We start from the raw sequence: 15,223 nt of genomic DNA, 5'->3' as shown, positions 1-15,223 counted from the left end.
CAGAAGATATTTCCTTTGGCCCTATAGTCCTCAAAGGGATCCGAAATATCTGTTCTCAGAGTGAACAGAAGTAAGGCAAGCAAAGAGATGCACGAAATACAGATGTCACTCTGTGAGATGAATTAACAGAACACTAAGCAGTTTCTCAGAAAGCTTCTTTCCAGATTTCATCTGAGGATATTTCCTTTTTCACCATAGCCCTCTATGGGCTTCCAAATATCACTTTGCCAATTCCACAAGAACTGTCTTAGCGAAAGGCTTCTTGAGGGGAAAGCTGCATCTCTGTGAGATGATATCACAGAACACAAAGAAGTTTCTCAGAAAGCTTCTTTCTCTTTGTTATCGGAGGATATTTCCTTTGACCCTATAGTCTTCAAAGGGATCCGAAATATCTGCTCTCAGATTCCCCAGAAATACGGCTAGCAAAGAGATCCACGAAATACAGATGTAACTGTGGGAGATGAATTAACAGAACGGTAAGCAGTTTCTCAGAAAGCTTCTTTCCAGATTTCATCTGAGGATATTTCCTTTTTCACCATAGCCCTCTATGGGCTTCCAAATATCACTTTGCCAATTCCACAAGAACTGTCTTAACGAAAGTCTTCTTGAGGAGAATGCTGTATCTCAGTGATATGATTTCACAGAACACAAAGAAGTTTCTCAGAAAGCTTCTTTCTCTGTGTTATCGGAGGATATTTCCTTTGGCCCAATAGTCTTCAAAGGGATCCGAAATATCTGTTCTCAGATTCCACTGAAATAAGGTTAGCAAAGAGAACCACGAAATACAGATGTAACTCTGTGAGATGAATTAACAGAACACTAAGCAGTTACTCATAAAGCTTCTTTCCAGATTTCATCTGAGGATATTTCCTTTTTCCCCATAGCCCTCTAGGTGCTTTCAAATATCACTTTGCCAATTTCACAAGAACTGTGTTAGCGAAAGGCTTCTTGAGAGGAAAGCTGTAACTCTGTGAGATGATTTCACAGAACACAAAGATGTTTCTCAGAAAGCTTCTTTCTCTTTGTTATCGGAGGATATTTCCTTTGTTCCTATAGTGTTCAAAGGGATCCGAAATATCTGTTCTCAGATTCCACAGAAATAAGGCTAGCAAAGAGATCCACGAAATACAGATATAACTCTGTGTGATGAATTAACAGAACACTAAGCAGTTTCTCAGAAAGCTTCTTTCCAGATTTCATCTGAGTATAATTCCTTTTTCACCATAACCCTCTATGGGCTTCCAAATATCACTTTGCCAATTCCAAAAGAACTGTCTTAGCGAAAGACTTCTTGAGGGGAAAGCTGTAACTCTGTGAGATGATTTCACAGAACACAAAGAAGTTTCTCAGAAAGCTTCTTTCCCTTGTTATCAAAGGATATTTCCTTTGGCCCTATAGTCTTCAAAGGGATCCGAAATATCTCTTCTCAGATTCCACAGAAATAAGGCCAGCAAAGAGATCCACGAAATATAGATGTAACTCTGTGAGATGAATTAACAGAACACTAAGCAGTTTCTCAGAAAGCTTCTTTCCAGATTTCATCGGAGGATATTTCCTTTTTCACCATAGCCCTGTATGGGCTTCCATATATCACTTTGCCAATTCCACAAGAACTGTCTTAGCGAAAGGCTTCTTGAGGGGAAAACTGTAACTCTGTGAGATGATTACACAGAACACAAAGAAGTTTCTCAGAAAGCTTCTTTCTCTTTGTTATCGCAGGATATTTCGTTTGGCCCTATAGTCTTCAAAGGGATCCGAAATATCTGCTCTCAGATTCCCCAGAAATACGGCTAGCAAAGAGATCCACGAAATACAGATGTAACTGTGGGAGATGAATTAACAGAACGGTAAGCAGTTTCTCAGAAAGCTTCTTTCCAGATTTCATCTGAGGATATTTCCTTTTTCACCATAGCCCTCTATGGGCTTCCAAATATCACTTTGCCAATTCCAAAAGAACTGTCTTAACGAAAGACTTCTTGAGGAGAAAGCTGTATCTCAGTGAGATGATTTCACAGAACACAAAGAAGTTTCTCAGAAAGCTTCTTTCTCTTTGTTATCGGAAGATATTTCCTTTGGCTCTATAGTCTTCAAAGGGATCCGAAATATCTGTTCTCAGATTCCACAGAAATAAGGCTAGCAAAGAGATCCACGAAATACAGATGTAACACTTTGAGATGAATTAAGAGAACACTAAGCAGTTTCTCAGAAAGCTTCTTTCCAGATTTCATCTGAGGATAATTCCTTTTTCAACATAGCCCTCTATGGGCTTCCAAATATCACATTGCCAATTCCACAAGAACTGTCTTAGAGAAAGACTTCTTGAGGGGAAAGCTGTAACTCTGTGAGATGATTTCACAGAACACAAAGAAGTTTCTCAGAAAGCTTCTTTCTCTTTGTTATCGGAGGATATTTCCTTTGGCCCTATAGTTTTCAAAGGGATCCGAAATATCTGTTCTCAGATTCCACAGAAATAAGGCTAGCAAAGGGATCCACGAAATACAGATGAAACTCTGTGAGTAGAAGTCACACATCACAAAGCAGTTTATCAGAAAGCTTCTTTCCAGATTTCATCTGAGGATATTTCCTTTTTCACCATTGCCCTCTATGGGCTTCCGAATATCACTTTGACAATTCCAAAAGAACTGTCTTAGCGAAAGGCTTCTTGAGGGGAAAGCTGTAACTCTGTGAGATGATTTCACAGAACACAAAGAAGTTTCTCAGAAAGCTTCTTTCTCTTTGTTATCGGAGGATATTTCCTTTGGCCCTATATTCTCAAAGGGATCCGAAATATCTGTTCTCAGATTCCACAGAAATAAGGCTAGCAAAGAGATCCACGAAATACAGATGTAACTCTGTGAGATGAATGAACAGAACACTAAGCAGTTTCTCAGAAAGCTTCTTTCCAGATTAAATCGGAGATATTTCCTTTTTCACCATAGCCCTCTATGGGCTTTCAAATATCACTTTGCCAATTCCACAAGAACTGTCTTAGCGAAAGGCTCCTTGAGAGGAAAGCTGTAACTCCGTGAGATGATTTCATAGAACACAAAGAAATTTCTCAGAAAGCTTCTTTCTCTTTGTTATCGGAGGATATTTCCTTTGGTCCTATAGTCTTCCAAGGGATCCGAAATATCTGTTCTCAGATTCCACAGAAATAAGGCTAGCAAAGAGATACACGAAATACAGATGTAACTCTGTGAGATGAATGAACAGAACACTAAGCAGTTTCTCAGAAAGCTTATTTACAGATTTCATCTGAGGATATTTCCTTTTTCACCATAGACCTCTATGGGCTTCCAAATATCACTTTGCCTTTTCCACAGGAACTGTCTTAGCGAAAGGCTTCTTGAGGGCAAAGCTGTAACTCTGTGAGATGATTACACAGAACACAAAGAAGTTTCTCAGAAAGCTTCTTTCTCTTTGTTATCGGAGGATATTTCCTTTGGCCCTATAGTCTTCAAAGGGATCCGAAATATCTGTTCTCAGATTCCACAGAAATAAGGCTAGCAAAGAGATCCACGAAATATAGATGTAACTGTGTGAGATGAATTAACAGAACACTAAGCAGTTTCTTAGCAAGCTTATTTCCAGATTTCATCTGAGGATATTTCCTTTTTCACCATAGCCCTCTATGGGCTTCCATATATCACGTTGCCAATTCCACAAGAACTGTCTTAGCGAAAGGCTTCTTGAGGGGAAAGCTGTAACTCTGTGAGATGATTTCACAGAACACAAATACGTTTCTCAGAAAGCTTCTTTCTCTTTGTTATCGGAAGATATTTCCTTTGGACCTATAGTCTTCAAAGGGATCCGAAATATCTTTTCTCAGTTTCCCAGAAATAAGGCTAGCAAAGAGATCCATGAAATACAGATGTAACTCTGTGAGATGAATTAACAGAACACTAAGCAGTTTCTCAGAAAGCTTCTTTCCAGATTTCATCTGAGGATATTTTCTTTTTCACCATAGCCCTCTATGGGCTTCCAAATATCACTTTGCCAATTCCACAAGAACTGTCTTAGCGAAAGGCTTCTTGAGGGGAAAGCTGTAACTCTGTGAGATGATTTCACAGAATACAAAGAAGTTTCTCAGAAAGCTTCTTTCTCTTTGTTATCGGAAGATATTTCCTTTGGCCCTATAGTCTTCAACGGGATCCGAAATATCTGTTCTCAGATTCCACAGAAATAAGGCTAGCAAAGAGATCCACGAAATACAGATGTAACTCTGTGAGATGAATTAACAGAACACTAAGCAGTTTCTCAGAAAGCTTCTTTCCAGATTTCATCGTAGGATATTTCCTTTTTCACCATAGCCCTCTATGGGCTTCCAAATATCACTTTGCCAATTCCACAAGAACTGTGTTAGCGAAAGGCTTCTTGAGGGGAAAGCTGTAACTCTGTGAGGTGATTACACAGAACACATAGAAATTTCTCAGAGCTTCTTTCTCTTTGTTATCGGAGGATATTTCCTTTGGCCCTATAGTCTTCAAAAGCATCCGAAATATCTGTTCTCAGATTGAACAGAAATAAGGCTAGCAAAGAGATCCACGAAATACAGATGTAACTCTGTGAGATGAATTAACAGAACACTAAGCAGTTTCTCAGAAAGCTTCTTTCCAGATTTCATCTAAGGATATTTCCTTTTTCACCATATCCCTCTATGGGCTTCCAAATATCCCTCTGCCATTTCCACAAGAACTGTCTTAGCGAAAGGCTTCTTGAGGGGAAAGCTGTAACTCTGTGAGATGATTACACAGAACACAAAGAAGTTTCTCAGAAAGCTTCTTTATCTTTGTTATCGGAGGATATTTCCTTTGGCCCTATAGTCTTCAAATGGATCCAAAATATCTCTTCTCAGATTGCACAGAAATAAGGCTAGGAAAGAGATCCACGAAATACAGATGTAACTCTGTGAGATGAATTAACAGAACACTAAGCAGTTTCTCAGAAAGCTTCTTTCCAGATTTCTTCTGAGGATATTTCCTTTTTCACTATAGCCCTCTATGGACTTCCAAATATCACTTTGCCAATTCCACAAGAACTGTATTAGCGAAAGGCTTCTTGAGGGGAAAGCTGTAACTCTGGGAGATGATTTCACAGAACACAAAGAAGTTTCTCAGAAAGCTTCTTTCTCTTTGTTATCGGAGGATATTTCCTTTGGCCCTATAGTCTTCAAAGGGATCCGAAATATCTGTTCTCAGATTCCACAGAAATAAGGCTAACAAAGAGATCCAAGAAATACAGATGTAACTCTGTGAGATGAATTAACAGAACACTAAGCAGTTTCTCAGAAAGCTTCTTTCCAGATTTCATCTGAGGATATTTCCTTTTTCACCATAGCCCTCTACGGGCTTCCAAATATCTCTTTGCCAATTCCACAAGAACTGTCTTAGCGAAAGGCTTCTTGAGGGGAAAGCTGTAACTCTGTGAGATGATTTCACAGAACCCAAAGAAATTTCTCAGAAAGCTTCTTTCTCTTTGTTATCGGAAGATATTTCCTTTGGCCCTATAGTCTTCAAAGGGATACGAAATATCTGTTCTCAGATTGAACAGAAATAAGGCTAGCAAATAGATCCACGAAATACAGATGTAACTCTGTGAAATGAATTAACAGAACACTAAGCAGTTTCTCAGAAACCTTCTTTCCGGATTTCATCGGAGGATATTTCCTTTTTCACCATTGCCCTCTATGGGCTTCCAAATATCACTTTGCCAATTCCACAAGTACTGTCTTAGCGAAAGGCTTCTTGAGGGGAAAGCTGTAACTCTGTGACATGATTTCACAGAACACAAAGAAGTTTCTCAGAAAGCTTCTTTCTCTTTCTTATCGGAAGATATTTCCTTTGGCCCTATTGTCTGCAAAAGCATCCGAAATATCTGTTCTCAGATTGAACAGAAATAAGGCTAGCAAAGAGATCAACGAAATACAGATGTAACTCTGTGAGAAGAATTAACAGAACACTAAACAGTTTCTCATAAAGCTTCTTTCCAGATTTCATCTGAGGATATTTCCTTTTTCACCATAGCCCTCTATGGGCTTTCAAATAACCTTTTGCCATTTCCACAAGAACTGTCTTAGCGAAAGGCTTCTTGAGGGGAAAGCTGTAACTCTGTGAGATGATTACACAGAACACAAAGAAGTTTCTCAGAAAGCTTCTTTCTCTTTGTTATCGGAGGAGACTTCCTTTGGCCCTATAGTCTTCAAAGGGATCCGAAATATCTGTTCTCAGATTCCACAGAAATAAGGCTAGCAAAGAGATCCACGAAATACAGATGTAACTCTGTGAGATGAATTAACAGAACACTAAGCAGTTTCTCAGAAAACTTCTTTCCAGATTTCATCTGAGGATATTTCCTTTTTAACCATAGCCCTCTATGGGCTTCCAAATATCACTTTGCCAATTCCACAAGAACTGTCTTAGCGAAAGACTTCTTGAGGGGAAAGCTGTAACTCTGTGAGATGATTTCACAGAACACAAAGAAGTTTCTCAGAAAGCTTCTTTCTCTTTGTTATCGGAGGATATTTCCTTTGGCCCTATAGTCTTCAAAGGGATCCGAAATATCTGTTCTCAGATTGCACAGAAATAAGGCTAGCAAAGAGATCCACGAAATACAGATGTAACTCTGTGAGATGAATTAACAGAACACTAAGCAGTTTCTCAGAAAGCTTCTTTCCAGACTTCATCTGAGGATATTTCCTTTTTCACCATAGCCCTCTATGGGCTTCCAAATATCACTATGCCAATTCCACAAGAACTGTCTTAGCGAAAGGCTTCTTGAAGGGGGAAAGCTGTAACTCTGTGAGATGATTTCACAGAACACAAAGAAGTTTCTCAGAAAGCTTCTTTCTATTTGTTATCGGAGGATATTTCCTTTGTTCCTATAGTCTTCCAAGGGATCCGAAATATCTGTTCTCAGATTCCACAGTAATAAGGCTAGCAAAGAGATACACGAAATACAGATGTAACACTGTGAGATGAATTAACAGAACACTAAGCAGTTTCTCAGAAAGCTTCTTTCAAGATTTCATCTGAGGATATTTCCTTTTTCACCATAGCCCTCTATGGGCTTCCAAATATCCCTTTGCCATTTCCACGAGAACTGTCTTAGCGAAAGGCTTCTTGAGGGGAAAGCTGTAACTCTGTGAGATGATTACACAGAACACAAAGAAGTTTCTCAGAAAGCTTCATTCTCTTTGTTATCGGAGGATATTTCCTTTGGCCCTATAGTCTTCAAAGGGATCCAAAATATCTGTTCTCAGACTGCACAGAAATAAGGCTAGCAAAGAGATCCACGAAATACAGATGTAACTCTGTGAGATGAATTAACAGAACACTAAGCAGTTTCTCAGAAAGCTTCTTTCCGGATTTCATCTGAGGATATTTCGTTTTTCACTATAGCCCTCTATGGGCTTCCAAATATCACTTTGCTAATTCCACAAGAACTGTCTTAGCGAAAGGCTTCTTGAGGGAAAGCTGTAACTCTGTGAGATGATTTCACAGAACACAAAGAAGTTTCTCAGAAAGCTTCTTTCTCTTTGTTATCGGAGGATATTTCCTTTGGCCCTATATTCTTCAAAGGGATCCGAAATATCTGTTCTCAGATTCCACAGAAATAAGGCTAGCAAAGAGATCCACGAAATACAGATGTAACTCTGTGAGATGAATTAACAGAACACTAAGCAGTTTCTCAGAAAGCTTCTTTCCAGATTTCATCTGAGGATATTTCCTTTTTCACCATAGCCCTCTACGGGCTTCCAAATATCTCTTTGCCAATTCCACAAGAACTGTCTTAGCGAAAGGCTTCTTGAGGGGAAAGCTGTAACTCTGTGAGATGATTTCACAGAACACAAAGAAGTTTCTCAGAAAGCTTCTTTCTCTTTGTTATCGGAAGATATTTCCTTTGGCCCTATAGTCTTCAAAGGGATACGAAATATCTGTTCTCAGATTGAACAGAAATAAGGCTAGCAAAGAGATCCACGAAATACAGATGTAACTTTGTGAGATGAATTAACAGAACACTAAGCAGTTTCTCAGAAACCTTCTTTCCGGATTTCATCTGAGGATATTTCCTTTTTCACCATTGCCCTCTATGGGCTTCCAAATATCACTTTGCCAATTCCACAAGTACTGTCTTAGCGAAAGGCTTCTTGAGGGGAAAGCTGTAACTCTGTGACATGATTTCACAGAACAAAAAGAAGTTTCTCAGAAAGCTTCTTTCTCTTTCTTATCGGAAGATATTTCCTTTGGCCCTATTGTCTGCAAAAGCATCCGAAATATCTGTTCTCAGATTGAACAGAAATAAGGCTAGCAAAGAGATCCACGAAATACAGATGTAACTCTGTGAGAAGAATTAACAGAACACTAAACAGTTTCTCATAAAGCTTCTTTCCAGATTTCATCTGAGGATATTTCCTTTTTCACCATAGACCTCTATGGGCTTCCAAATAACCCTTTGCCATTTCCACAAGAACTGTCTTAGCGAAAGGCTTCTTGAGGGGAAAGCTGTAACTCTGTGAGATGGTTTCACAGAACACAAAGTAGTTTCTCAGAAAGCTTCTTTCTCTTTGTTATCGGAGGAGACTTCCTTTGGCCCTATAGTCTTCAAATGGATCCGAAATATCTGTTCTCAGATTCCACAGAAATAAGGCTAGCAAAGAGATCCACGAAATAGAGATGTAACTCTGTGAGATGAATTAACAGAACACTAAGCAGTTTCTCAGAAAACTTCTTTCCAGATTTCATCTGAGGATATTTCCTTTTTAACCATAGCCCTCTATGGGCTTCCAAATATCACTTTGCCAATTCCACAAGAACTGTCTTAGCGAAAGGCTTCTTGAGGGGAAAGCTGTAACTCTGTGAGATGATTTCACAGAACACAAAGAAGTTTCTCAGAAAGCTTCTTTCTCTTTGTTATCGGAGGAAACTTCCTTTGGCCCTATAGTCTTCAAAGGGATCCGAAATATCTGTTCTCAGATTCCACAGAAATAAGGCTAGCGAAGAGATCCACGAAATACAGATGTAACTCTGTGAGATGAATTAACAGAACACTAAGCAGTTTCTCAGAAAGCTTCTTTCCAGATTTCATCTGAGGATATTTCCTTTTTAACCATAGCCCTCTATGGGCTTCCTAATATCACTTTGCCAATTCCACAAGAACTGTCTTAGCGATAGGCTTCTTTAGGGGAAAGCTGTAACTCTGTGGGATGATTTCACAGAACACAAAGAAGTTTCTCAGAAAGCTTCTTTCTCTTTGTTATCGGAGGATATTTCCTTTGGCCCTATAGTCTTCAAAGGGATCCGAAATATCTGTTCTCAGACTGCACAGAAATAAGGCTAGCAAAGAGATCCACGAAATACAGATGTAACTCTGTGAGATGAATTAACAGAACACTAAGCAGTTTCTCAGAAAACTTCTTTCCAGATTTCATCTGAGGATATTTCGTTTTTCACTATAGCCCTCTACGGGCCTCCAAATATCTCTTTGCCAATTCCACAAGAACTGTCTTAGCGAAAGGCTTCTTGAGGGGAAAGCTGTAACTCTGTGAGATGATTTCACAGAACACAAAGAAGTTTCTCAGAAAGCTTCTTTCTCTTTGTTATCGGAGGATATTTCCTTTGGCCCTATAGTCTTCAAAGGGATCCGAAATATCTGTTCTCAGATTGCACAGAAATAAGGCTAGCAAAGAGATCCACGAAATACAGATGTAACTCTGTGAGATGAATTAACAGAACACTAAGCAGTTTCTCAGAAAGCTTCTTTCCAGACTTCATCTGAGGATATTTCCTTTTTCACCATAGCCCTCTATGGGCTTCCAAATATCACTATGCCAATTCCACAAGAACTGTCTTAGCGAAAGGCTTCTTGAAGGGGGAAAGCTGTAACTCTGTGAGATGATTTCACAGAACACAAAGAAGTTTCTCAGAAAGCTTCTTTCTATTTGTTATCGGAGGATATTTCCTTTGTTCCTATAGTCTTCCAAGGGATCCGAAATATCTGTTCTCAGATTCCACAGTAATAAGGCTAGCAAAGAGATACACGAAATACAGATGTAACACTGTGAGATGAATTAACAGAACACTAAGCAGTTTCTCAGAAAGCTTCTTTCAAGATTTCATCTGAGGATATTTCCTTTTTCACCATAGCCCTCTATGGGCTTCCAAATATCCCTTTGCCATTTCCACGAGAACTGTCTTAGCGAAAGGCTTCTTGAGGGGAAAGCTGTAACTCTGTGAGATGATTACACAGAACACAAAGAAGTTTCTCAGAAAGCTTCATTCTCTTTGTTATCGGAGGATATTTCCTTTGGCCCTATAGTCTTCAAAGGGATCCAAAATATCTGTTCTCAGACTGCACAGAAATAAGGCTAGCAAAGAGATCCACGAAATACAGATGTAACTCTGTGAGATGAATTAACAGAACACTAAGCAGTTTCTCAGAAAGCTTCTTTCCGGATTTCATCTGAGGATATTTCGTTTTTCACTATAGCCCTCTATGGGCTTCCAAATATCACTTTGCTAATTCCACAAGAACTGTCTTAGCGAAAGGCTTCTTGAGGGAAAGCTGTAACTCTGTGAGATGATTTCACAGAACACAAAGAAGTTTCTCAGAAAGCTTCTTTCTCTTTGTTATCGGAGGATATTTCCTTTGGCCCTATATTCTTCAAAGGGATCCGAAATATCTGTTCTCAGATTCCACAGAAATAAGGCTAGCAAAGAGATCCACGAAATACAGATGTAACTCTGTGAGATGAATTAACAGAACACTAAGCAGTTTCTCAGAAAGCTTCTTTCCAGATTTCATCTGAGGATATTTCCTTTTTCACCATAGCCCTCTACGGGCTTCCAAATATCTCTTTGCCAATTCCACAAGAACTGTCTTAGCGAAAGGCTTCTTGAGGGGAAAGCTGTAACTCTGTGAGATGATTTCACAGAACACAAAGAAGTTTCTCAGAAAGCTTCTTTCTCTTTGTTATCGGAAGATATTTCCTTTGGCCCTATAGTCTTCAAAGGGATACGAAATATCTGTTCTCAGATTGAACAGAAATAAGGCTAGCAAAGAGATCCACGAAATACAGATGTAACTCTGTGAGATGAATTAACAGAACACTAAGCAGTTTCTCAGAAACCTTCTTTCCGGATTTCATCTGAGGATATTTCCTTTTTCACCATTGCCCTCTATGGGCTTCCAAATATCACTTTGCCAATTCCACAAGTACTGTCTTAGCGAAAGGCTTCTTGAGGGGAAAGCTGTAACTCTGTGACATGATTTCACAGAACAAAAAGAAGTTTCTCAGAAAGCTTCTTTCTCTTTCTTATCGGAAGATATTTCCTTTGGCCCTATTGTCTGCAAAAGCATCCGAAATATCTGTTCTCAGATTGAACAGAAATAAGGCTAGCAAAGAGATCCACGAAATACAGATGTAACTCTGTGAGAAGAATTAACAGAACACTAAACAGTTTCTCATAAAGCTTCTTTCCAGATTTCATCTGAGGATATTTCCTTTTTCACCATAGACCTCTATGGGCTTCCAAATAACCCTTTGCCATTTCCACAAGAACTGTCTTAGCGAAAGGCTTCTTGAGGGGAAAGCTGTAACTCTGTGAGATGGTTTCACAGAACACAAAGTAGTTTCTCAGAAAGCTTCTTTCTCTTTGTTATCGGAGGAGACTTCCTTTGGCCCTATAGTCTTCAAATGGATCCGAAATATCTGTTCTCAGATTCCACAGAAATAAGGCTAGCAAAGAGATCCACGAAATAGAGATGTAACTCTGTGAGATGAATTAACAGAACACTAAGCAGTTTCTCAGAAAACTTCTTTCCAGATTTCATCTGAGGATATTTCCTTTTTAACCATAGCCCTCTATGGGCTTCCAAATATCACTTTGCCAATTCCACAAGAACTGTCTTAGCGAAAGGCTTCTTGAGGGGAAAGCTGTAACTCTGTGAGATGATTTCACAGAACACAAAGAAGTTTCTCAGAAAGCTTCTTTCTCTTTGTTATCGGAGGAGACTTCCTTTGGCCCTATAGTCTTCAAAGGGATCCGAAATATCTGTTCTCAGATTCCACAGAAATAAGGCTAGCAAAGAGATCCACGAAATACAGATGTAACTCTGTGAGATGAATTAACAGAACACTAAGCAGTTTCTCAGAAAGCTTCTTTCCAGATTTCATCTGAGGATATTTCCTTTTTAACCATAGCCCTCTATGGGCTTCCTAATATCACTTTGCCAATTCCACAAGAACTGTCTTAGCGATAGGCTTCTTTAGGGGAAAGCTGTAACTCTGTGGGATGATTTCACAGAACACAAAGAAGTTTCTCAGAAAGCTTCTTTCTCTTTGTTATCGGAGGATATTTCCTTTGGCCCTATAGTCTTCAAAGGGATCCGAAATATCTGTTCTCAGACTGCACAGAAATAAGGCTAGCAAAGAGATCCACGAAATACAGATGTAACTCTGTGAGATGAATTAACAGAACACTAAGCAGTTTCTCAGAAAACTTCTTTCCAGATTTCATCTGAGGATATTTCGTTTTTCACTATAGCCCTCTACGGGCCTCCAAATATCTCTTTGCCAATTCCACAAGAACTGTCTTAGCGAAAGGCTTCTTGAGGGGAAAGCTGTAACTCTGTGAGATGATTTCACAGAACACAAAGAAGTTTCTCAGAAAGCTTCTTTCTCTTTGTTATCGGAAGATATTTCCTTTGGCCCTATAGTCTTCAAAGGGATACGAAATATCTGTCTTCAGATTGAACAGAAATAAGGCTAGCAAAGAGATCCACGAAATACAGATGTAACTCTGTGAGATGAATTAACAGAACACTAAGCAGTTTCTCAGAAACCTTCTTTCCGGATTTCATCTGAGGATATTTCCTTTTTCACCATTGCCCTCTATGGGCTTAAAAATATCACTTTGCCAATTCCACAAGTACTGTCTTAGCGAAAGGCTTCTTGAGGGGAAAGCTGTAACTCTGTGACATGATTTCACAGAACACAAAGAAGTTTCTCAGAAAGCTTCTTTCTCTTTCTTATCGGAAGATATTTCCTTTGGCCCTATTGTCTGCAAAAGCATCCGAAATATCTGTTCTCAGATTGAACAGAAATAAGGCTAGCAAAGAGATCCACGAAATACAGATGTAACTCTGTGAGAAGAATTAACAGAACACTAAACAGTTTCTCATAAAGCTTCTTTCCAGATTTCATCTGAGGATATTTCCTTTTTCACCATAGCCCTCTATGGGCTTCCAAATAACCCTTTGCCATTTCCACAAGAACTGTCTTAGCGAAAGGCTTCTTGAGGGGAAAGCTGTAACTCTGTGAGATGATTACACAGAACACAAAGAAGTTTCTCAGAAAGCTTCTTTATCTTTGTTATCGGAGGATATTTCCTTTGGCCCTATAGTCTTCAAAGGGATCCAAAATATCTGTTCTCAGATTGCACAGAAATAAGGCTAGCAAAGAGATCCACGAAATAGAGATGTAACTCTGTGAGATGAATTAACAGAACACTAAGCAGTTTCTCAGAAAGCTTCTTTCCAGATTTCATCTGAGGATATTTCCTTTTTCACTATAGCCCTCTATGGGCTTAAAAATATCACTTTGCCAATTCCACAAGAACTGTCTTAGCGAAAGGCTTCTTGAGGGGAAAGCTGTAACTCTATGAGATGATTTCACAGAACACAAAGAAGTTTCTCAGAAAGCTTCTTTCTCTTTGTTAGCGGAGGATACTTCCTTTGGCCCTATAGTCTTCAAAGGGATCCGAAATATCTGTTCTCAGATTCCACAGAAATAAGGCTAGCAAAGAGATCCACGAAATACAGATGTAACTCTGTGAGATGAATTAACAGAACAATAAGTAGTTTCTCAGAAAATTTCTTTCCAGATTTCATCTGAGGATATTTCCTTTTTAACCATAGCCCTCTATGGGCTTCCAAATATCACTTTGCCAATTCCACAAGAACTGTCTTAGCGAAAGGCTTCTTGAGGGGAAAGCTGTAACTCTGTGAGATGATTTCACAGAACACAAAGAAGTTTCTCAGAAAGCTTCTTTCTCTTTGTTATCGGAGGATATTTCCTTTGGCCCTATAGTCTTCAAAGGGATCCGAAATATCTGTTCTCAGATTCCACAGAAATAAGGCTAGCAAAGAGATCCACGAAATACAGATGTAACTCTGTGAGATGAATTAACAGAACACTAAGCAGTTTCTCAGAAAGCTTCTTTCCAGATTTCATCTGAGGATATTTCCTTTTTCACTATAGCCCTCTATGGGCTTCCAAATATCACTTTGCCAATTCCACAAGAACTGTCTTAGCGAAAGGCTTCTTGAGGGGAAAGCTGTAACTCTGTGAGATGATTTCACAGAACACAAAGAAGTTTCTCAGAAAGCGTCTTTCTCTTTGTTATCGGAGGATATTTACTTTGGCCCTATAATCTTCAAAGGGATCCGAAATATCTGTTCTCAAATTCCACAGAAATAAGGCTAACAAAGAGATCCAAGAAATACAGATGTAACTCTGTGAGATGAATTAACAGAACACTAAGCAGTTTCTCAGAAAGCTTCTTTCCAGATTTCATCTGAGGATATTTCCTTTTTCACCATAGCCCTCTACGGGCTTCCAAAAATCTCTTTGCCAATTCCACAAGAACTGTCTTAGCGAAAGGCTTCTTGAGGGGAAAGCTGTAACTCTGTGAGATGATTTCACAGAACACAAAGAAGTTTCTCAGAAAGCTTCTTTCTCTTTCTTATCCTAAGATATTTCCTTTGGCCCTATAGTCTTCAAAGGGATACGAAATATCTGTTCTCAGATTCCACAGAAATAAGGCTAGCAAAGAGATCCACGAAATACAGATGTAACTCTGTGAGATGAATTAACAGAACACTAAGCAGTTTCTCAGAAAGCTTCTTTCCAGATTTCATCTGAGGATATTTCCTTTGTCACCATAGCCCTCTATGGGCTTCCTAATATCACTTTGCCAATTCCACAAGAACTGTCTTAGCGAAAGGCTTCTTTAGGGGAAAGCTGTAACTCTGTGAGATGATTTCACAGAACACAAAGAAGTTTCTCAGAAAGCTTCTTTCTCTTTGTTATCGGAGGATATTTCCTTTGGCCCTATAGTCTTCAAAGGGATCCGAAATATCTGTTCTCAGACTGCACAGAAATAAGGCTAGCAAAGAGATCCACGAAATACAGATGTAACTCTGTGAGATGAATTAACAGAACACT

This window comes from Macaca fascicularis, chromosome 6 (assembly GCF_037993035.2).
Source record: "Macaca fascicularis isolate 582-1 chromosome 6, T2T-MFA8v1.1".
Lineage (NCBI taxonomy): Eukaryota > Metazoa > Chordata > Mammalia > Primates > Cercopithecidae > Macaca > Macaca fascicularis.
Note: the sequence above shows the minus strand (reverse complement) of the source record.